At 43.5% G+C, this 23168-nt stretch overlaps 1 protein-coding gene and 1 long non-coding RNA gene across 12 annotated transcripts in view; one reads left to right on the top strand and one right to left on the bottom strand.

Annotated features, from left to right (window-relative positions):
* ATXN1 (ataxin 1) overlaps positions 1-3538 on the bottom strand; it is a 399864-nt gene extending 396326 nt beyond the window's left edge. For 5 of the 6 annotated variants that reach the window (XM_057554755.1, XM_057554756.1, XM_057554757.1 and 2 more), the window contains exon 1: positions 3330-3538. The gene's annotated coding sequence lies outside the window, so the exon portion shown is untranslated. Of the gene's footprint in view, positions 1-2050; positions 2075-3329 lie in introns of those variants that run through there. The other variant, XM_057554759.1, reaches the window with a different exon arrangement.
* A 322-nt stretch (positions 3539-3860) lies between these two features.
* Positions 3861-23168, top strand: part of LOC130709069 (uncharacterized) — a 30227-nt gene continuing 10919 nt past the window's right edge. Inside the window, exons 1-4 of one of the 6 annotated variants that reach the window (XR_009009524.1) lie at positions 3863-4783; positions 11577-11650; positions 14719-14940; positions 15770-16282. This is a non-coding gene — a long non-coding RNA (uncharacterized LOC130709069). Of the gene's footprint in view, positions 4784-11576; positions 11651-14632; positions 14941-15769; positions 16283-23168 lie in introns of those variants that run through there. The other 5 variants (XR_009009526.1, XR_009009528.1, XR_009009525.1 and 2 more) reach the window with 5 other exon arrangements.

Genomic DNA, 23168 nt, shown 5'->3' with positions numbered 1-23168 from the left:
ATAGGCCTGCATCATCCCTTACCTGAGACAAAAACCTTTTAACCTACTACCACAAAGGTAAGGATCATGGCCAAGAAATCCAAGTTAAGAATGAATACATTCAGAATGACTGCCTACTGTCAGTAGCATTTTTTTGCTATTATGACGGCCGTCCAGTTTTCAAATCTGACAATGGGGATATCCTTCTGGAATAAATTACTTCCGCTGAATAAATCCTTTAGAAAACCCAGTTGCGACTACTGGCAACTTGAGTTCTAAAGGATGACTTCTTCTGCACTTGAAAGGGTTAAGTGCCTGCAAGGCCAAAGGCACCAGACAGCCTGCAAAAGAAATGTTGCTTTAGTCAGCTCTGAAAGGTTTCTAACAAGTACCAAATACTTGTTGATCTGTTCACAATAAACACCAGCAGGACGGTCAGGCTCGTCTCACTGTCTGGGGAGATGCATTTACATACTGCACCCAGTGTTGGTCTCCTTTATAAAAGTTGAGTAACTAGAAGCATCATTCAGTGTCTCCCGTCCAAAAATGACAGAAAGAAGATGCAGCTGAAATAGTAAAGTCTCTCATCTGGCTGGGGCAGCACAAATACTGTGCATGAAACACTTGGGAGTAGTCCAGGCACAAGACAAACCCACCTGAATGGACGGAGGAACACTGTCTGTTGCCATGGCAGCCTGATCTAATTACATGAGTGATCAGAGCTGGAGTAAGTACACCGAAAACCTACACCCGCTGACAGGTATCTACGAGATGAGAAAGGCAGGCAGGCAGAAGGTTCAGGGGAGTCCTTCAACCTCTGCTTTATGTAGAAGGTGGCACTCAAGCCCGGTTATCTGTGGAGCTGCTAAAATATTGACTGATGCAGGCACAGAGGGCAATCAGAGGAGATTAAATGCCAAAGCATTAACCGTTATGGTGCAGTCCCTTTCCAAGAGTTCATTTGCAGGATTTTCTCATCCTTCTCTCTGGTGGTTTCTTCAGGCAAACACTGCATTACAAAAAAAGCTTTAGTGTCAAACTACCTTCACCCACCAAATAAACCACCCGGTGGGCTTAAGACAGGGGCTTCTAGGAACTGCAGGGCTCCTCAGAAACCCAAATGAAATAGCTTAGCTAACACTGTCGAAAAAGTAACTAGCTGTGCCTAAAAATAACCATCAAGTAACTACCCACTGCTGTGAGCGCTATGTAACGATGATGTTTAAATATTAAGAACAGCCTGCATTATAAAACACAAATGTCAATGAGATGTGACTACAAGATTGGCAAAGAACTTATTTGCATACACACATTCCCGTGCATGCACCAGGATGTGCACGGAGTATGCCACTCTAAGCCATTAATTTTTATTCTGTGGGTTTAATAGGGTCTTCTCATTTTGCTAATTGTATCCTGTGGATCTCACAGGGAAACTAAGAATGTCTTCGGGGACAGAACCAGTTTGTAGGAGTCCCTACTGCACAGCATACGGTAAACAAAATAAAAATAGCTTGCCGTTCTCGTTAGCCACATCGCGCATTATATAACCAGCTTCCGACTGGCTTTTTTTTTTCCCCCCTTACTACTCTTCAGCAATTTCCCAATCTCCCGAAGTATTTATATTACCCTCTTATCTGTAGGATTATATACTAAGAAAGCAAAACAAAACAGAGCAGCCACCGGATTGAACCAAACCCCACAGTCCTTGGAAACTGATTTTTTTGTTTGTTTTCTGGCAGGATCTCCACCCCCACCCTACTTCCACCCCCCGCTAAGGTTCTTGCTCAATCTGCCTCGAAAACCTGAATTGTTTCATCGCTTCCAGTCAGCCCCCTACGTGGTCTGAAATAAAATGAAAGCAGCAGCCGCGGAGTTCAGGAAGGCGGCCTGAAGGCGGGGGGGTGGCCGAGAAGGGGTCGGGGCGGTGCGGAGTCAGCCAAGTGGCCACAGAGGGGGCCCCCTCCCCACTGCCACGGCCTCGGCCGCCCCCTCCCCCGCGCGCGCGCGCACACACTCACAATCGCACGCACTCACTCACTCACACTCGCGCCGCGCTCCGCCACCGCCTCACCTCTTGCTCAGCCCGGCCGGCCCCCTGCCCCGCCCCGCCCCCTGCGGGACCGGCCTGCGCGCAGCGCTGGAACCACGTAGGAGGTGGCGGCTGCGGTCGCAGGAGTGGCGGAGCCTTCGGCCCAGCCCGGCCCAGAGTGAGCGAGCAGCGGGGCTCCAGGGCGCATCCCAGTCCCCGCAGCGCCGCCGCCGCCGCCGCCACCTCCTCCTCCTTCCCCTCCTCCCGGCTTCATTCACCCTCCCAGCAGCCGTACAGCCGTTCACTCCGGCGCGGGCAGGGCAGCGTCTGCCACGGCTCCTCGGCTCCGGCCGCGGGTGCTGGCGGGGGCGCCGGCCCGGGCTGGGGCGCTCGCGGGCTCCCGGCTCCGGGCCGCTGCGACGGCTGCACATGATCAGGAAGCTGCCGTACCAACAGGGCGGCGGCGGCGGCGGCGGCGGCAGCGGCGGCAGCGGCAGCGGCAGCTGCAGCCAGGGCCGCCACCGCCACTCCGGCCGCGCTCCCGGCACCGCACACCCGCTCCCCCAGCACCCACCCCTCAGCGTCCCCCGCTCTCCCACCGCTCTGCGGCCGGCCACGCGCGCGAAGTCCCGGCGCGGCCGCGGGCGCAGACCCTTCCCGGTCCGCAGCCGCACGCCCGGCCAGGCCGGCCTCCGCGGGGAGACCCCCCACCACGGGGCTCCGAGGCCAGGCGGCCCCCGTGGGCAAGCCCAGCCCTTCTCCAGACCCGCTCACTCTCGCCGCCCTCTTCGGGGAGAGGAGTGAGGAGGGGGCGGCGGGAGAAGGGGGCAGCGCGACCCCCGGCCTCCGCCTCCCCCTGCGCCACCTCCAGGGAGGAGGACATGGCTCTCCGCACTCGCGGCCGGACCGGCAGCCGCCGTAGCGGGGCGCCGCCGCCGCTCTCCCCGCCCGCCCGTGCCCCCAGCCCGGGCGCGCCCCCTCGCCTGGCGGGCGCCCACCCAGCCCCTGCAGCCCTCCTGCTAGTTGTCCCTGCTCCCAGAGCGGGGATGTCGGCCCGGGAAGCTGGAGCCGGGGAAGGGTGTATGTACACACACACACACAAACACACACCACACCACAACACAACGCGTCGATTTCCTTCGCTCCTCTTCCAGCTGTTTTCCGTGCCGCCGAATGGGGTTTGGGGTTTGTTTGCTGGTTGTTGCTTTTGCCCCTCTAGGGAGAGCGGGGGTAGGGGGGGATCTCAATCTAAATCATGGGAGAAGGAGATGGGGGAGGGGGGAGAGAAAGAATCGGAGGAGAAAAAAAAATAGCCACTTACTGTAAAGTGTAAATGGATCTGGGGTTGCGTGGGGAAGGGGGGGCAGAGGGAGAGAAACAGTGTCTTGCGGCTGCTGTAGCTCTGGCTGCTGCTCCACGGGGCTTGTTTTGGATCCCCCTGCAGTGAAACAGGTCCTGTACGGCTCCGCCACTGTAGTAGAAATGATGTCTGCGGTATACTCTGCTCTCTCCTCCTCCTCCTCCTCCTCCTCCTCCTCCTCCCCCCGCTCCTCTCCCCTCCCTCCTCCCTCCGCCCGCCCTCCCTCGCGCTCTCTCGCGCTCGCTCGCTAGCTCGCTCCAGTATGTAAATGTGTAATAGAAGCCAAATATGGAGCAGTTGGCTGCCGCCGCCGCAGCTCTGGGATCCGACTTCGGGGGGGCGGGGGGGGGGCACCCTCCGGCGGGCGGCGGGGCGAGCAGCTCTGAGCACAGCGAGCGCACAGCGCGGCGGCCGGTCCGCGCCCTTAACCCTTCGGTGCGCGCAGCCCGGGCTCGGAGGCCCCCGGGGAGGCGGGCGCGTTTCCCCAAGACTGGCTCGGGATCGAGGGCCGCGGGGCGGGAGGGGTGACCGGGTCTGGAGGGGACAGTGCTTTCACGTTTGGGAAAGGGGCGGGGAGCTGAAGCGATGAGGTAATTTTAGCGGTGACCGGTAGGTCCTCGCGCGCCTTCCCGGGTCCCTGCATCTAGTTGGAGGGGACAGAGCGACAGCGGGGTGCAACTCAGGGACCCTGGAGGACTCTCCGAGGGCTGTCGAGCGGCAAGTCGGAGCCCATGAAATACCCCAAGTGGGAGAGGAGGTGGGCCAATTCTGATCCCGACGTTCCCTTCGTCCTGGGCGCGCCGACAAGCGTCTAAGAGGGTTGACTCCGATCTTCACGCATGTTAACCCTCAAACCGGTTTAGCCTCAGCGTTCCGGAAGCCAGCCCACCGAGCCGCGGGGATTGCCTTGGCGTGCAACTCAGGAAAGTTTTAAGGGTCCCCCTGTCTGCACGTGCACCCTCACCTTTCCTGCCTACGAAAGCTGGTGACCTCCCTGCTCTCCTTTCTCTTTCTGCAGGTCCGGAAATCTGCTTTGGGTATGGAACTACCCAGCTTTACCCTGGGTAGACGATCCGCGCACTCCTCTCGCCGCTAATTCGGGATCATTAATTTCATCGGAAATGAGGCAACCAGTGTAGGAGATAGAAAAAGCAAACCGAGCATCAGATGGCAGTTCTCGTGAATCCGCGCTGGAGAACTTCCTCTGGACTCAAATTTAAGTGCGGTTCTCGACTCCTCGCCACCCCGTCCCTCCGTGGGTACCACCGCCAGGAGTTAGCTGGAAGGGAAGGACTCTTCTTTGGAGGGGTGGTACCTGGCCAACAGGTGTGGCACCTGGAGGAAGAGAAGGCACAACCATGCTAAAGGGAGCTCAGTGCGGCGTTCTCCTGGCTGCAGATAATTCTGGAAGACCGGTAGGTGTCGGGGCAGCATTTGACCTCTTTCAGGTGCTTGGAACCAACTGTCTAGAAATACGATCCTTCCAACGTAAGTTTTTCTCTGGAAGCCTCCATTTGACTGGAAGCTGTATTTGAGAAACCTTTTGGCTGAATTTACTTATGACCTAACGGTTAGTCACCAACTGAAGCAGGATACAGAATCACCAAGAGAAATGTGTCAGCCTTTAAACAACTGTATTGTAGAGCCAAGGTGCTGCAGAAATAAAAATCAGCACCCTAGCTAGGAAGGTGTAGAGCCCCGGAAATCATTTTTTTCTCACATTTTGAAATACCATGCACATATACATAGCTATTTTTAAAGAACTACTACTACTGTTTACTCGTTTCTACAACTTTTTTTTTTTTATTACTTAAAAATCAATGATGGTTACAGTTTAAGCCCCAGGTTGGTCTAAAGTGACATTGTTGGCCTCTAGTGGACAATTAAAATCAGTTTCCTGAAAAGGCTCTGCCTGGCGTTGTGTTCGTTGACGAGCATTATCAAGGTGAAGGTTAATATCTCAGAACGTAACCGGGTAGTAATATATCTTTCCCCCCTTGGCAATGCCGGTTTCTGAAAGGAGCAGGAGCTGCTAGCTCTGCACGAGAAAGACGTATGCTTTTTGAGGCAGGTATTATTATTACTGGCCTGTGAATAAACAGAAGAGAACTTCTGCTCTTCATTTCAGTTTCAGACAGCTTTCATAAAAAAATTAATTCATCTAAAATATTTTTATAACAGAAAATACTGGTTGCCATGTTTTTGGCTTAACTGAGATGTTTTCATTCCAACTCCTCATCTGCAGACTGTCCCATCCACCTCCACTCTATTTTTAGACATTTTACATTTAGAGAATTTGGGGTTAAAAAAAAGCAATATTTTCATTATTAAACTGATGCAGTTAATTTATTTTAACAACCTTCAACACATTAAAACACATAACTCAGATTAGAGTTAGTCAATTAATTTAAATGTTCCCTCAAGGAAGCTAAATACGTTTATTACCCAAACAGTAAGAACAATTAATAAGAACTGTGTCATTTACTTACTTAGCCATTAAGGTTAAAGCCAGAAACTGCCATTAAAATTTGTAACTATTTCTTCCTGCAAGGTCCAACATAAACATAATACTTATGATACAGTTTCATTACCTTTAGTACTGAAATGTTGTAGTTTCAGATGGCAAAACTTTAAATGTACAGTCACAAATAACTGGCCCTGATTCTTTAAAAACAATACTTTCTCATGCAAAAAAAAAAACCCAAACAACTCAATGAAAGAAGAGCAGGGTTTTCAAGAAGCCAGTAAGCAAAGATGTAGTACTATGCTCCTGGTCATAAACCTGATACTGTATTCAGGCAAGCGTAAGTCGAACTTTGAAATTAAAGGAAATTGAGAAATAAGGCCGGCTGAGCCATCCTCCTAATCTGGGTTCTGCATTGCTTAAACACTCTTATATCTATTTCACTGTTTTGGTAATGTCTACTTTTGAAGGTTTAAAATGGCCTATCAAGTATATTTTACATCATACAATTACATAGCACATCTTGCTTCTAAAAGCATGGTCTTCAAAGCAGCACCAGCAGCATCTGGAAGCTTTTTAGACATTCAGAATGAGAGTTCCACCCCAGACCTACGGAATCCCAATGTGTCTTTCAACCAGCTCCCTCCCCGCCCCCACCCCGCAGTGATTCTTGAGTGCATTATAGTAGGAAGAACACTGTCTATACTACAGGGCTCTGTCTAGATGAATTTGGCCACAGATGCAGAACTTAATTCTTCTATTTATTCTTTTTTATTCCCTTCCCCTTTTATTAATTTCCACTTTTAAAATGAAAAATTATTACATTTTACGCTTTGGTCAAATAGTACTGCATTTCAGAAGGGCCCTGATTTATGCACAAATCTGCATCATCATTGCCAAGAGAACACTCTGTAAGGAATATACCAGGGTCTTGAACATGAAACTTTTCTTCATGGCAGCAGAGGGAGCACAAGAGTACTTAATAAAGCAAGTGTACGGGCCCTCCAAATTGTAAGGGCTTTTTAAATGTAGTATATGTCTTCATTGGAAGTAGCCTCTTACAGAGTTCAAAGCAAAACAAAGACAAGCAAAGACAAAGGGCTCAGCAGCTTGTAACAACTAAATGACTGAATGGATTGGAAGTTAAATAGAATATAGATACAATTATTTAGAGTTTTAGGCTTGAATTCTTAAAAGAAAGTGGACCTCAGTAGTCATACTTGAAAAAGATGCCTTAGCTTTTCTGCAATGAAAAATAAAGAAACACAACACAGAGTAAGGCAATTGAGAGTCACTCCTGTTTATCTAAAAACCTTGGGGTCAGTTAACCCAATACTACATCAGATAAGTTCACTTCATTTGGAGTCAAATACGTTGGTAAAAGTATAGGTACTTCTCACCATGTTTACTTTCACAGTAAGTTTAGGGGTTTATCTTTCATGTTTGCAGTGGGGAGGATTTACATTTCAATTGTTCCTATGTAGCTTTTCATACTTTTTACAGTCCTTCCACACTGCATCTTCAAATGCTCCTGGGAGGTGGATAAGACAGGATAAAGCTCAGCCTCAAAAAAGTTTTGGAACTGGCTCGTGCCTGCATAGCATTGGGTCATTCAGTAATAACAATAATCCATTGAGTTGTTCAGAAATGAGGGAAATCATAGAGGTTAAAGATCCAGTGGCATGTTCTTTACAGTTTCAAAGATTTTTCAAAGTTATTAGATAGTGAGTATTTAATAAGTGAATATTTAAATGAGACTTATGAATAGAGACAGTCTTCATTCTTGAGCTATGTTTTTTATGTGTTTATCACTTATTTACCACCAGCCGTTCATTGTGCATTTACAATAACTAGGCCCTGAGAATATAAAGATTAGTAAGACATTTCCATCTGCAGTGAGTTCACAGCAAAACAAATCTTATCTTTTGAAAAATGTCTGTTTTTACCATGATGAAACTTAAAGATTCATAGTTGATTGATCCAGTACCTCTCAGAATCAGTATATTGATCAGACTTCCAAATATGAGAATCAAATATTAGGATCATTAAAAATTTGGGTGGTGGGAGGGCAACTGTGTAAATCATCAGCAAAATTTATTTATAAAGCTAATATTAATACTGCAAATTTGTAAAACAAACAAAATGTAAAGTTACAACATGTTTTGTTTGAATGCCTTGTCTATCCCCCCCCAAAAAATCACGTGAGTAAATTTAAATGGTAAACATTTAATTATTTATATCTTCTTAAAAAATTGTTAAAAAGAATTTCCTCCTATGCCAAAGAAAGATTTGCCAAATTTTGGCCTGGAGCAATTTGTTATGGCTGTGTAATAAATACCCCAAAGTTGAATTTTTAATGTAAACACTGACAGACCTTTAACCGTGGTATTATAAGGAGGGTGTTAGCCCACATATGTCATTTAAAAATCTGAGCAAATCATAGTGTGCCTGCAAAACCAATATACTTTCCTTAGATTGTACTTCCAAATAAAGCTGGAGAGACCAGAAAAGCAAAATAAACTAAAAACAGAAGTGAAAACCACTCACACAATAGACTCTGAGGTCAGCTCGCCACACCCAAACTGAAGTCACTGGGCTCTGTTCGAGGCACAGAGACTCTTAAAGGACATGAATCCTTTAAGGAATCCTTTAATCCTTCTGAATCAGCTTTCTTGACCCTCCACCAAACTGTAGCAGCCCAGGCTTCTGGGTAATGAAAGTGACATCACCAATAGTCAAGAGTGAAATTAAAATCATTGTATTTAAACATCTGCCAACAGTTTATGACTTAACAGTACACACATTAGGCAATTTTAAATAAGATTCTGTCTACAATTAAAACAAAAACAAATGCTTTAGTATAGGTCTGTACTGTCCAATATGGCTATTAAGCACTTGAGATGGGTTGTAATTGTAAAATATACCTTGGATTCTAAAGACTTAGAACATACACACACACACACACACACACACATACATATGCACATATATACATATATTAAATATTCAAATGAAAATATTCTGCATATATTAGGTTAAATAAAAATCTTGTTAAAATTAATTTACCTGTTTCTTTTTACTTTTTAATGTGGCTACTATAAAATTTAAAATGACATGTGTCCATTATATTTCTAATGGACAGCACTGGTATAGACAATGGGGCTGGGAAGGTGAAGGAATTAGTTCTAAGAACCCATAATTGGAGACCTTAGGCATGGCTCTTTGCAGTAGTGTAGTAGTAACTTAGTTACTTTTCTACCTTCCTGAGGTTTCCGCCTTGCAGTATAGAACATGGACCTTACCCCCTGTTAAAATGATCTCTGAGAGTAAGCTATTGGTGAAGGCATAATCTCCTTGGTAGACCTGATGTGGGCCTGGAAAATGAAAATCTGTTAGGCTTATCTGTAAGACTAAAATTTTGTTAGATTCAATCTCTCGAGGTGGGGTGGGGGAGTCCTCAAATACTTTGCCACCCTGGAAAGCTAAAGGAAAACTTGCTCTCTGTTTTAGAAAGCACAAGCCTTCTAAAGTTACAGCTGGTTATGGCTGAATGGTTGGGGGTGATACCTTTTAATGACAGATGGCTTTGGGCATGGATAATGCAAAGTATACTATTGCTACTTCACTAGAAAACAAAGCAAAGCCACCAAAAGGAAATCTGTTTTTTTGTTAAACAGTTTCTAATATATTTAGTATAACAGGACACATCAAAAGGAAACGAGATGATTTTTAACTGCTGTTATTTTGCAAGCAAGACCTAGACACATTTTCACGAATGTAACTATGTCCGACATTGAATGTAATGCAATGACCTATGAAATAACAAGAGTTTATGGTCTTAATCATCTATAGAACATAGTTCTTCTTACATGAAAAGAAAATGAACAACATTTTAAGGCTTGGAATGAGTGAGTTGAACTTTGCTTGGTATTGGCCAGGAGCATTTGGAAATCTATTAAAAGCATTTCATTAACAACTTGGCATTTTGTTTCCTCAAAAGAAATACATTTTCCAAATTAAAAGCAAAGCCCAAAGCCACCATTGTTTACACTTAAGATAGTGGCAGTTGATGGGTTGTGAGGGTAAAGCTTAGGGTGCCTTCAAACTAAGATCAGGGGCAACAACAGGCTAAAAAACCCCATCAAATCGTTATTCTAACTTCATGACATTAAAATACATAGCTATAAGCTCTCACAGTTACTTTATTTTTCTTGAGTCAATATCGGCTAGGAAAAGCTGATCCAAATGAGGGTCAGGGTTTAAGACAACTGTTTTATGAGGAATTTACCAAGTTTACCCCAAAGAGGAAGAGTCAGAGAAAAATGCATTGGCAAACTTCGCTTTTTGACATAAACAACTAGAGGAGACTGTCCGTGTCGGGATTTCAGCAGGGGTTGTCAGGCAGTTTGGTATTTGCAGAACCCCTGTCCGTCAGGCCTCTCCAAAGTATAACTGCTGGGCAACTTTGGGGAGCTCTCAAGACTGATGACTGAAGATCCGGATTTGCTTTGTGCCGTGGCACAGACATGAAGTGATAGCTCCTGTCACAGATGCTTTCTGACAGAGCAGAATAATAGCACTCAGACTTCAACTGTAAATTACAAACAATCCCTTTTTAAGTACAAAATGAATGCACAGAATGGAAGACCCTGTCAGCTAGGATGTGAGTAAATCAAGTAGGAGAAGACAAATTGTTCACTCATACCACTACAGCCAGATTCTCATGCTGCTAACCGTACTGTCATGGGAGAGCTTTTCTTCTTTGTCAGATAAAAAGAGAAATTAATCCTCCATTGTAATTCTAATCAATGTGCCAGGTATCATCGGCTGCATCTCCTCTGAAAGCCAATCAAGTTACAAGGTGATGCCTTCCAACCCCTCCCCCATCTCTGGTTTAAAAGTTGTAGCTGAAATACCAATAGTAAGAACATGTGACCCCAGCACTCCCAGCCGGAGCTTTTCTGCAGTCAATTTCATAATGACTTTGCTCCGCCTCTCCGCTCAGCACTTCCTTCCCCCTCACTCTCCTCTCTCCCCCGCCCCCAGCAATGAATCATCCTGCATTTAAAGAGACTTAGATGCCCCAGTGTGAACTTTACAGGCATCCTGTACATTCTTATGCCAAAAAAGGGAGTTGCTCTGTGACAGAAACCTAGGCAGATCCCGATGCAGACCTCAGAAGTGGGGAGCTTGGGTGCTTATCTAGGAAGATCAGTGAGGAGTTAATTTTCCTAGATGCTGGTGGGGATTCAGAATTGCCTATCGCAGTTCACGATCAGGTTTTTAAGAACCCAGTTCAGCTCTTTGTGCAGAAAGGAATATATCAGAGACAAAAATGTTGGCAGATCTCCTTTATGCAATCAGGGCAGAGGAATTTATACCACATCAGCCTTTTGATTTCTTCAGATCTGGCTGAGGGTGGGGTTTCCATATTTGTGCTTTGGCAAATGTGTCCAAGAATGAACTCCGCCTTAGAGATGCTCCTAATGTTCTTTCAGGTTACTGTGTGCTGATTTGTGCATTTAATATTAAAACCAGAAACATTCTTGCCCCTTCATTTCTTTAATACCGTTTCTGAGTAATACAGATTAAGTAGACAATCGGGGCCTTGCCTTTAGAGACTTTTCACCCTACTTAAGACGGTAAAGAGTAGTGGATCACCTAGATAACACTGTGCTTTTGCATATACTTTCTCTCTACCTGGGAAGCCCTTCTTTGCATGGCGATCTTTCCCCACCTTCCAGGATCCAGCTCAAGCACCAACACTTCTGCGAAGGCTTCCCTGATTATCACAAGAGTTTGCAGCTCTGCCCAATGTGTGAGTCACAGAAGTGCTATTTTCTTATTCTTTTTATTTATACAATATATATTTTTTAACTCTGACAGAAAAAAAAATCAGGGCCATAAGCACAGATGGAGATTATCCGAAGTGAGAGCGTCTCTTATCTAATATTTCCTGTTACTCCCAAACCCATTTGACCTCCACTTACGATTTCCCATGTAACTGTTTTCCTTTTCTTGCTCCATTTCTGTGGCTCCCCCCACTGGTCAGTTCTCCACGTGAGTCATGTTAGCCATGACAGTACCAACATACAAAAGTTTCAGTGGAATAGGAAAGTTGTCAAGAGAGTTCTAGAACCACCTCCCCATCCTCCCAGAAACATCTGGCCTCTGGCCCAGAGGCGCGGACATTGCTGCAGGTCTGAGAGAGGGTGGTGTCCTCCCGGACTGGGCCTCAGCTCAAAGGTCTTCCCAGGGCTCCTCGGCTCCTTCTACTGACGCCAGCATGCACCTGCAGCTCTCCTCTTCAGAAGCGGCATTTCAACGTGTGGAGTGGGGTGAGGAAAAGACTAAAACAGCCAAATCAATTGTTTGGCACGGAGGAGGAAATACAACGCAAAACACTGCTGCTTTTTTTTTTAAACTGTTCATTCGAGTCTTATAAAAACTGCTTGTGAATACCTCAGTCTTTCTGAGTCTCATCTTTCAAAAGCACAAATGGAAGCTCATTGGTTTTACGAGGTTTTCCCCAGCAGGTGGAGGGAGGCCTTACATTTAAGCCCAGAATCCCGAGGTATCTCTTCTCTAACAGTCACCGAGAGACGGACCATACAGTTCTTGCACACGCGTCTCAGGAAATGGCAGCTCCATCCTTCAAACCGCTCAGGCCAAAAAGCATCTGGACTCCTCTCTGTCTTTCACACCCCACATCCAATCTGCCCCAAAATCCAGTTGGCTCTCCCTTCTGTATCCAGAATCTGACCATTTCTCACCTTTTGGGCTGCTACCGCTGGAGATGAACCACCACCACCCTTCATCAGGATGATTGCACTGACCTCCTAAATCATCTCTCTGCTTCCACCGTGTCTGGCTCAGGCCATAGTTGAGCATCTGCATGAGGTGATGCCACAGCTCTGCTCCAAAGCATCTGATGTCTCTCTTTGACTTGGAGTCAAAATCAAAATCCTCCCATGGCCTGCAAGGCCCCACACAGTCAGGGTGCCCTCTGTCTTCCAGATGCCATGTCCGTCCTCTCTCCCCTCCCTCCTACAGCTCCAGCCCCAAACAAGCCAGGTGCTTCCTTGCCTCAGGGCCTTTCTACTTGCTGATCCCTCACTTGGAATGCTTCTCCCTGAATATCCACATGGCTCACTCCCTCGCCTTCTTCAGTCATTTTTTCTTAAAAAAAAAAAACAAACAAAAAACCTCCCAGTGACGCCTGCTCTGACCACCCTACTTAAAACTGTACCCCCTGACTTTCCTGATCCACCTGGCTCTGCTCTATTATTCCATCAGCAGAACATTCAGAGTCATTTCCTTTAGTTTGTTTATTGTCAGGAGAGCAGAGGTTGTGTCTGTCTTATTCACTGATAAACCCCAAACATCTAGAACAGTCCTTGGCACATGACAGATACCCACTAAAGATTCATCAACCATTAAATGAATTAATGAATCAGTAATATTTTTCAGGACCTACTATGTGCAAAGCCTTAAGCTCCAACACAACAATTCCCTCATTAGAAGCTAATCCAAAACCAATGCATCTTGTCCACACTATGGTATATATTCTATTTACTTGATCTTTGACTTAATTATATCTGGTATACCTATTAAGACTGAGTTGGAATGAGCTGAATTTCACATTCAGACTCAGATTTGTGAAGAACTTTTAAAAACAAAATTTGAAACCAGAATTGAAAATCATGTACAAACGTGACAGCAAGGTTTGAGAACAAACAGAAAGTAGCACAGCTACAGCTTCCAATAATCATAATTTTTAAAAGCTACCATTTATCAAGCTCTTATTCTATGCCAGGCAGCGTGGTAAGGGTTTTGCAGATGTCGTTTCATCTAAATCCCCACCACAATCCGGTGAGGTGAAGATCATGCTTCCCATTTCTTAGATGGTCAAACTGAGGCTTGGAGTTTAAAGGACCTGCCCAAGGTCCAAGGTCACCCAGCACTGGTTTCAAGGTGAAGTTATCCACCTACGTAGCCTGAGAATTTTTAACAAGTCATTACCTGAATGAAATAGGCCAGGTGGAGTCATAACACTGCATTGTAATATTTTGGCTAAAGCAACTTTTTTTTTTTCAATTATTTATTTATTTACTTATTTATTTATGGCTGTGTTGGGTCTTCGTTTCTGTGCGAGGGCTTTCTCTGGTTGCAGCAAGCGGGGGCCACTCTTCATTGCGGTGCGCGGGCCTCTCACTGTCACGGCCTCTTTTGTTGCGGAGCACAGGCTCCAGACGCGCAGGCTCAGTAGTTGTGGTTCACGCGCCTAGTCGCTCCGCGGCATGTGGGATCTTCCCAGACCAGGGCTCGAACCCGTGTCCCCTGCATTGGCAAGCAGATTCTCAACCACTGAGCCACCAGGGAAGCCCCTAAAGCAACATTTTTAATACTAATCTCTATTAGATTTTATTTTTGAGTGAATAATACATGTATCCCATTAATTAAAGCTAGTGATTCTTATTGAGGATTGAATATTCCTACATAAACCAAGGGGCTTCAGAGCAACCTAACTGGTTACCCAACTAACAAAACTATACTCCAGCTTATGATTTTTTATCCACACTGCTACATGGCTGGAATGACTCTCACTTGAAGTCCATGGTCACAGTCCGAGGACCCTTTCCTATCAGAAATTGTGACTCAAATCTGGCACGTCCCATCATAGTAAGGTCTAAATAGATTGTAAAGGGCCCACATGAATGCCCACGCCTAACTGAAGGACTTAATTTCCTTTCAGTTGACCTGTGTTTGACTTCTCTTGTTCCACCCTTGAACTTCCCAGAGGCCACTGTGACCAGAACTCAGGTGTAGGATCTGAAAGTAACCTGGCCACACAAAAAAGTATAAAACACTACCACCTCTTCACAGACTCACTCCACTTTATATTTGAGGGAAACGATCCTGGAAGCGGAAATACTTCGAGAGTTCAACAGTCTGGGAAATTTAAAGGAGGGGGAAAAAAAGCCCTGCATTTCCAAAGATCTGAAGACAGAACTCTGCTCTCTGAGGACAGCAGGAAGTAAGAAGACCCGATTCGTGGCTTCAGGAGAGGAAAAGAAAAGAGCCCCACAAGGAAACTACCAACAGATGGTAAATACATTTTTAATTCTTCTGTCATACTGTGTGGACTTGTACACATTTGTCCTGCTGTGTTAGGCTCCCAAAATAGCTAACCATGGAATTGCAGAACAGTTCGGCTGCAATTTGAGATTTAGGAAACCGTGCTGGCTGACAAAACAGGAAGGGCTCATAGTAGGATGGAGTGGATTTGCTCCCAGTTTGCAGCTCCTCCATGTGGCATCCGCTGTAGTTCTTAGTGCAGGAAGATTCTCTCACATGTCAGGTCTCATTGATGATGTCTTAAAACATACTATTTCAAATTGTCCTCCGAGCTCTAGTTACAAGTATTAAACGTTGACATGATCCACGTGGTAACTCTCAAAGGTTAAAAGGAGTGTGATCCATTTATTTATGGATTCTAAATTTTCCAGGGAGCATCACAAACATATATGGCAGCCTGGAGCTCTATACTTAGCCATTCTCATACTTTTCATTTTGGCATAATGTTTCCATAGAATATCATGGGAATTCCAATGCCAGAAAAAGGACCAAATATGATAATGGATTGCTCTAAGAGGAACCTAAGGAGATAGGATGCTAAAGCATATTCAGTTGACTCCACATCTAAGACGTGACCTGAGATGGGTACCAGGAAATGAGTTAGGTTCCCAGTCCCAACACCGTCTCCCAGTGCATCAGCAAGAAAGAAAAAGTGTTGATGAATCCAAGTGGATGTGGAATAATGGGGAGAGGGTGGTCTGTTACTTAATTGTGGTCTAGAAATATCACTTACGCAACTACTAGACCTGGAAGGATCCTTACAGAATCTAGTTCTTTTTTTTTTTTTTTCATTTTATAGACAGGAATCTCCGCCAAAGAGTTGCAGGAAATTGGCAGAGTTTATACAACTGGTTGATGGCAGATTCAGTACTGGAACCCAAGACATCTATTTCTCAGTTCAATGTTTGTTCTGCTTTAGCACCCACAGAAGGTGGACATTTCTGTGATAAGCAAGATCCAATTCTAGAAGACCTTTCTCATAGTAATCTTCACTCTTGGGTTTTTATAAAGCAAGATGATGGAATCTCTGACTGGTCTATGAATGTTTGGGAAACTGGCAGATATTCTTTATAGCTAAGGTTTCAAGCTTAAATATATTTGTTAATTTCTGTTCTAAACCCCTGTGGATTGTGTCTAGATTATATAGCTATCACACAATCTGGCACAGTTGGGATCCTCTTGTCATGAAATAGCAGGGAAGATTGGTACATAGGGATTAAAAAGCATTGGCAAAAGAGAACAGGGAGTCTTATGCAATAACTTCCTACCCTGAGCCTTTCTAGTCGAAGAATTTCTCCTAGCCTCGATTCAAGAGAAGGGTGGGTGGGAACGAAAGGGGATTTTTATCTTTTTAGTGAAAGAAAGGGTACAAAAACACTTAAGAACTGCTCAATTTGATAAAATCTTGATTTTGCTTAGTTTAAGTTTCTACAAGACTGATTATATTCTTGTTCAAATGACCTATACATTCATAGATAATTTTTCCAGTGGGTACATATGTTTACTAATAAAAACTATTCTCAATCAGCTATTTAAGAAATGTTATTTTTTCCTGTTTTTTTTTTTTTTTTTTAAGAAAGTTAATCGGTAAGCTTCATAGCTACTTTAGCAATAAGGTCTCCTAAATTTGGCAGTTCTGTTCAGCATTTTGATTTGTTGTTTCTGCTTGTGATTTCATCAATGTTCTTTTCTATTTTTGTGGTGGAGAAATTTTTACCTGTTGTGTTTAAACATGGCATTCTTTGCTTTGAGAATCAATTTGACCATTTTGACTCCTCTGGCTAATTTTACTATCTCCATTGTCTAGTTACAGATTTGTGGGTGGGGGAGGGTAGAATTAAGTGAATTCTTTGGAGGAGAGCAGTAATGAAGGCACACTTTAGGTTATTTCATTCCTGTGATCCAAATTTGATTATCTAGCTAATATCACTAGGGACATTTGCAGCTTTAATAATTACATCTCAAGGCCTAAAGAAAAAAAAAGAAGAAGAAAAATTACATTTACTACACATTCACATGCAGCCTTTCAGAGAGTTACCATCTGAAAGCCTGTTTGGCTGCTTTAAGAAAATAGATTGATATCAAGATTCTGCTTTAAGAGTTCAAGCTCAGTTGACTCTTTGTTCTTTAAAAAAAAAAAAAAAGCTAGATTTCAACAACTGTTTTGTGTAGAAGGGTTTAGCATTGCTTATCTGAAAGAGTAAAAAATCTAAGCTATTGATTTTACCTTTCCTTTTGGAGGACAGTTTTAGGATTTCTTTTTCCCCTAGAAAGTTTTGAGGCTGTGATTCATGTTAAAAGTGCCCTGTTCCATTATATACCAACACAGCTTTGAAGCTGTCTCTGCTTCTAGGTCAAGGGCTCTCCCTGTGGCCAGATGCCAGTTTTATCCTTGGACTCTCATGATCCTCAGAAATAAATCAACTTTCCAGTAAAATCCTGTGACAGCTCTGTTTTACATAAAAGTACGCAGCCTGGGGATGTGATACTGTTTTGTGTTTTAGATGGAGAAGAAGGCAAAGAAAACATCCATTATCAATGAGAGACAATTCCAAGTGGAGCCATTTTTACGGAAATCAGAGGGCAGCTGGGTCGGGGGCGGGGCGGAGGTACCACATTCATTCTCCCTGCAGCATCTCTAACCCAAAAGCTTATTATTTGTGCAGAAACCAAAATACAAATGACTGTAAAGTGTTCTAATCCACATGTGGCATGGGTCAATACAGTCCATGAGTTGAAAAAGTGCTGAGTAGGTCAGCTCTCTTAGGTCAGTATTTCTTCCTTGCGGCAAGAAAAGAAAAAAATGAACGAATTACTGCTACGCATATCAACGCAGATGAATCTCACAATATTGGAAAATAAAAGAGGCTACACACAAAATAAGGTATGCTGTATCGTTCCATTTCTATAAATTTCAAAACCACACAAGAGTAATCTATTGTTTTAACACTAAATATATAGTTTACCTGTGATGAGGAGGGAAAGGATTGTGCCAGAAGGGGGCATGAAGATGGCTTCTAGGGTGCCAGAAAATTCTATTTCTTGACCTGGGTGGTGGATACAGAGGTGGGTTCTCTTTGTGATAATCCATTAAGCCATACATCTGTGATCTGTGCCTTTTTTCTGTAAGAATGATTTACTTCAATTTAAAAGTTTAAAAATAATATCCCTATTGGGAAAGACACATTTAAGAAATACTAGAAAAGCATTTTGCCTAATTAAACCAATGGATATTTATTACAGAGAAAAATAGAAAATTCAGATGAGCTAGAGAAAAATATGCACAAAACTTCAGTGTAGGGCAATGGGGACACTCCTACACTGTTATAGGAAGTGTTCATTGCTACTGCAGTGTTTGGTTAACTCTCTGGCATTATCTATTAAAGATATGCATATCTGGTGACCCAGATTCCCACTCCTGGGTATATATCCAATAGAAATATGTGCATGTGAGCACCAAAAGAATAGCAACTCTATTCATGATAGCCCCAAACCAAAAACAAGCCAAACTGTCTATCAGCAGTACAGTGGATAAAGTGTGGTATATCTAACCTTGGAATACCATACAGCATTGAAAATGAATGAACCACAATACCCTTAGCATGGATGAAACTTAGAAACCTCATGTTGAAAGACCGAAAGCTAATGTTCAAAGATAGAGATTAAAAAATCGTTATGTTCCCATTTACTTAAAGTTCAAAAAACAGGAAAAGATAAATACATATAAGCATCAATATACACTTAGGTGGTAAAACTAAAGAAAAGAAAAAAAAGAGGTTATTATAAAAGTAAGGGCAGGGCTTCCCTGGTGGCGCAGTGGTTGAGAATCTGCCTGCTAATGCAGGGGACACGGGTTCGAGCCCTGGTCTGGGAAGATCCCACATGCCACGGAGCAGCTGGGCCCGTGAGCCACAATTGCTGAGCCTGCGCGTCTGGAGCCTGTGCCCCGCAACGGGAGGGGCCGCGATGGAGAAAGGCCCGCGCACCGCGATGAAGAGCGGTCCCCGCACCGCGATGAAGAGTGGCCCCCGCTTGCCGCAACTGGAGAAAGCCCTCGCACGAACCGAAGACCCAATACAGACAAAAATAAATAAATTAATTAATTAAAAAGAAAATCCTTAAAAAAAAAAAAAAAAAAAGTCGTAGACAAAAAAAAAAAAAAAAAGTAAGGGCAGCGGGGAGAGAGTGGGTTGTGAGTGGGAAGGGGCAGATGGAGGGCCCCTGGGCCATATTCTGTTTATTGATCTGAGTAGTGGTTAAGCGAGGGTTCACTTAATAAAAATTTATTAAATTATACTTTTATATATCATGCACTTTCCCTAACATGTGTCATATTTCACAATAAAAAGGGTATACAAATTGCATGAAATCCAATTACTCAGAGATAGTTATCACTGTAACACCTTGATATGTATATTCCCAGACCTTCTTTAATGCAATATATACATCTTATCCACATGGCTTTGTAGCCTTTAATGTTTTTTCTTTAATAATAGGATCTCCCAGAAGAAACTCTTTGGGTTTTTTAGTTTTTTTTTTTTCAATTCCCATTTAAGTTTAACTGAAAGTAAATATCATACAAGCTTTATGCCCCTCTGGAAGGCTAAAGCCATGGGGTGGCTTTCAGGAAATTAGGTGGCTTTAACCTAAGCTACAGTGATTCATAAACCAATCTGCAGGATTTTGCCATAGCTCATGGGAGACTTTTCCTTCTCTGTTAACAATGCTGCTGCTTCAAAAGAGAACAGCCTCTCTCCACCTCTTCAGTGCTATCTTTTCAAAAGGAAAGGCCAGGCAATGAGGGGAAAGGCTAGTAGGGGAGTGGTCCGGAGGCTTGGCGGGAGGAGGGGGTCACCCTAAAATGTATTCTATTACTCGTCATGCTGCGCCTGGCCTAGGAAACATTATAAAGTATTGAAATCGATCAAAAAATGATCAGGGTGCTTTTTTAAAAACCAGCAAGTAGTTCCTTTGCTTTTCTTGCCCTGGGGGCAGTAAAGTTTTCTTCCCTCTGCCTGGAATATGCTGCCCTTCCCCCTCGCCCTATCAGCAAGCATCCTCCACTGTTTTTACCTTTTAAATCATCTGCATATTTCATCCTCTTCATCATGACATGGTTGAAGAAAGCTTCTATGACCATCCAAGCCTGGGCGGTGACCCCCTGAGAGCCCCATGGCACCCTGGACTTACCACATAACAGCACTGGTCACACCTTATTTTGAAAGTGCCTATTTTCTTGTCCACAAATACTCTGCTAATCTGTAAGCTTCATGCATGCAAGGACAGTGTCTGTTTCACCATCGTGACTCCAGTCTCTAGTACATATTGGCACCCAATAAATATAGTCATTGAATGGATGAAAAACAGTTGTGAAATGAGATGTGGCGTGGGGAGAGGAGTTGTGATTTAAACTATGCTTTCCCAACTCACTTATTTCACCTGTTGGAACACAAATGGCTTCAAAGAGTCCAGTCAAACCAACACAAGCTGGTTCAAAACTCTAAAATCTACAACTGCTTAATTTCAAATACTTACTAGTAATAGCAGTTTGCATTTGTATCTTGTTTAATATCTCATTAAGCAGTTTCACATATTTCATACAATTCCAACAACAAATCCTCCGAGTTGAACTGGGGGAGCTATTAATATCACCGCTTTATAGATCGGAAAACTTCTGAGAGGGTTTAAGTAACTAGCCTCACATTATGTGATTATTTTTTAGTGTAAGCCAGGAACTGGCGACCCCTTAGGGCTGCAAGTGGAAACACATTCAGTGTATACCACATACGGATATATATATATATATCTATATTTTGTATAGATACATTTTTAGGGAGTAGGGACATAAAATAAATATGTGACACCATTCTGATTTTTTATCTTTCAGAAGATATTTCCCTTTTTTCAAAGCACTTATTGTTTAAGGTTTATTTTTTTTAATCACAAAACTAGCACATATTTGGTGTAGGAAAAAAGCACAAATAAGAAAATCAAAATCACTTATGATCACATTAAATAGAATATCTATTGTTACACCTTTTTTTTTAATTTTTAATTTATTATTTTTATTTTTGGCTGTGTTGGGTCTTCGTTTCTGTGTGAGGGCTTTCTCCAGTTGTGGCGAGTGGGGGCCACTCTTCATCGCGGTGCGTGGGCCTCTCACTATCGCGGCCTCTCTTGTTGCAGAGCACAGGCTCCAGACGCTCAGGCTCAGTAGTTGTGGCTCACGGGCCCAGTTGCTCCGCGGCATGTGGGATCTTCCCAGACCAGGGCTCGAACCCGTGTCCCCTGCATTGGCAGGCAGATTCTCAACCACTGCGCCACCAGGGAAGCCCTGTTACACCATTTTAATAACTCTGACTACATATTAAGTCTTGAGCTTTTCTAGAGTGAGAACTCCCCTCCCACACTCTACTCTTTTTCTTTTTTCCCCACTCTATTCTTTTTTTTTCTTTTTTTAACATTTTTATTGGAGTACAATTGCTTTAAAATGTTGTGTTGGTTTTTGCTGTATAACAAAGTGAATCAGCTATATGTAGACATATATCCCCATATCCCCTACGTCTTACATCTCCTTCCCACCCTCCCTATCCCACCCCTCTAGGTGGTCACAAAGCACCGAGCTGATCTCCCTGTGCTATGCAGCTGCTTCCCACTAGCTATCTATTTTACATTTGGTAGTGTATATATGTCCATGCCACTCTCCTCGTCCCAGCTTACCCTTCCCACTCCCCGTGTCCTCAAGTCCATTCTCTAAGTCTGCATCTTTATTCCTGTCCTGCCCCTAGGTTCTTCAGAACCTGTTTTTTTTTTTTTTTTAGAGGCCATATATATGTGTTAGCATACGGTATTTGTTTTTCTCCTTCTGACTTACTTCACTCTGTATGACAGACTCTAGGTCCATCCACCTCACTACAAATAACTCAATTTCGTTTCTTTCTATGACTGAGTAATATTCCATTGTATATATGTGCCACATCTTCTTTATCCATTCAACTGTTGATGGACACTTAGGTTGCTTCCATGTCCTGAATACAGAGCTGCAATGAATATTGTGGTACATGACTCTTTTTGAATTATGGTTTTCTCAGGGTATATGCCCAGTAGTGGGATTGCTGGGTCGTATGGTAGTTCTATTTTTAGTTTTTTAAGGAACTTCCATACTGTTCTCCATAGTGGCTGCATCAAATTACATTCCCAACAACAGTGCAAGAAGGTTCCCTTTTCTCCACACCCTCTCCAGCATTTATTATTTCTAGAGTTTTTGATGATGGCCATCTTACTGGTATGAGGTGATACCTCATTGTAGTTTTGATTTGCAATTCTCTAATGATTAGTGATGTTGAGCATCCTTTCATGTGTTTGTTGGCAATCTGTATATCTTCTCTGGAGAAATGTCTATTTAGGTCTTCTGTCCATTTGGGGATTGGGTTGTTTGTTTTTTTGATATTGAGCTGCATGAGCTGCTTGTAAATTTTGGAGATTAATCCTTTATCAGTTGCTTCATTTACAAATATTTTCTCCCATTCTGAGGGTTGTCTTTTCATCTTGTTTATGTTTTCCTTTGCTGTGCAAAAGCTTTGAAGTTTCATTAGGTCCCATTTGTTTATTTTTGTTTTTATTTCCATTTCTCTAGGAGGTGGGTCAAAAAGGATCTTGCTGTGATTTATGTCATAGAGTGTTCTGCCTATGTTTTCCTCTAAGAGTTTGATAGTGTCTGGCCTTACATTTAGGTCTTTAATCCATTTTGAGTTTATTTTTGTGTATGGTGTTAGGGAGTGTTCTAATATCATTCTTTTACATGCAGCTGTCCAGTTTTCCCAGCACCACTTATTGAAGAGGCTGTCTTTTCTCCATTGTATATTCTTGCCACCTTTATCAAAAATAAGGTGACCATATGTGCATCGGTTTCTCTCTGGGCTTTCTATCCTGTTCCATGGATCTATATTTCTGTTTTTGTGCCAGTACCATACTGTCTTGATTAGTGTAGCTTTGTAGTATAGTCTGAAGTCAGGGAGCCTGATTCCTCCAGCTCCGTTTTTCTTTCTCAAGATTGCTTTGGCTATTCGGGGTCTTTTGTGTTTCCATACAAATTGTAAAATTTTTTGTTCTAGTTCTGTGAAAGATGCCATTGGTAGTTTGATAGGGATTGCATTGAATCTGTAGATTGCTTTGGGTAGAATAGTCATTTTCACAAT

This window comes from Balaenoptera acutorostrata, chromosome 10 (genome assembly GCF_949987535.1).
Source record: "Balaenoptera acutorostrata chromosome 10, mBalAcu1.1, whole genome shotgun sequence".
Taxonomy (NCBI): domain Eukaryota; kingdom Metazoa; phylum Chordata; class Mammalia; order Artiodactyla; family Balaenopteridae; genus Balaenoptera; species Balaenoptera acutorostrata.
Note: the sequence above shows the minus strand (reverse complement) of the source record. Positions and strands in the feature narration are given on the sequence as shown.